The sequence below is a fragment of the Phalaenopsis equestris genome, unplaced genomic scaffold, assembly GCF_001263595.1.
Source record: "Phalaenopsis equestris unplaced genomic scaffold, ASM126359v1 Scaffold203328, whole genome shotgun sequence".
Classification (NCBI taxonomy): Eukaryota; Viridiplantae; Streptophyta; class Magnoliopsida; order Asparagales; family Orchidaceae; genus Phalaenopsis; species Phalaenopsis equestris.
This window is the reverse complement of record NW_018222960.1, coordinates 11,739-12,448: the sequence shown is the minus strand read 5'-3', so window position 1 is coordinate 12,448 and position 710 is coordinate 11,739.

The following is a 710-nucleotide window of genomic DNA, read 5'->3' as shown; positions in this document are numbered from 1 at the left end:
GTCCTCTCTTCTTTCTTTTATAGTTTTCTAAGAGGTTACTTGGGATCTCTTCAAAATGTGTCTTGATTTGATGTATTTGCCCAAGAGATGCATCCTTTCATGATAATTTTCGCTCATAGTGGTTACAACTACCTATTAAGCCAATGGGAGCCTCAAAAACCTCTTTGAAATTTGTGAAAACCGATTTTACTCATCTAGTAAATGCCACTGGCGCTTAAGCGCGGGGTCTCGGCACTTAGGCGTGGCCTTCTCTTTTTAACCGGAGGTTAAGGGTCGGATCTGGCCCTTAGGTGCAAAACTCTTTTGCACAATTTCTCACCTTTTTGCTCCAAATTTGATTCTTTTTCACTCCTTTAAGCATTTTATCCATTTATACTTGTATCTGCAAGAAAAACACAAAAATACTTTCCATTAGAGCACAATATCTAAAAAATAAGTATAAAAATGCGTCGAAAAATACAATATATTTTAGGTGTATCAAATGCCCCCAAACTTAAAATGTTATTTGTCCTCAAGTGACACTTCAATCTTTAAAACCAAATATGTATGATATGTATATGAGTTTCCTTAGGAGTTACTAAAATTTAGATTTAGAAATATAGTAGTTAAATTTGGAAAAAATAATTAGTAAATGAGACCAACTTAAAGTTTGAAAATTTTTAATGTTAAGAATTATGAAAATATGAGTTCCTATCTAATTCAGAAATATT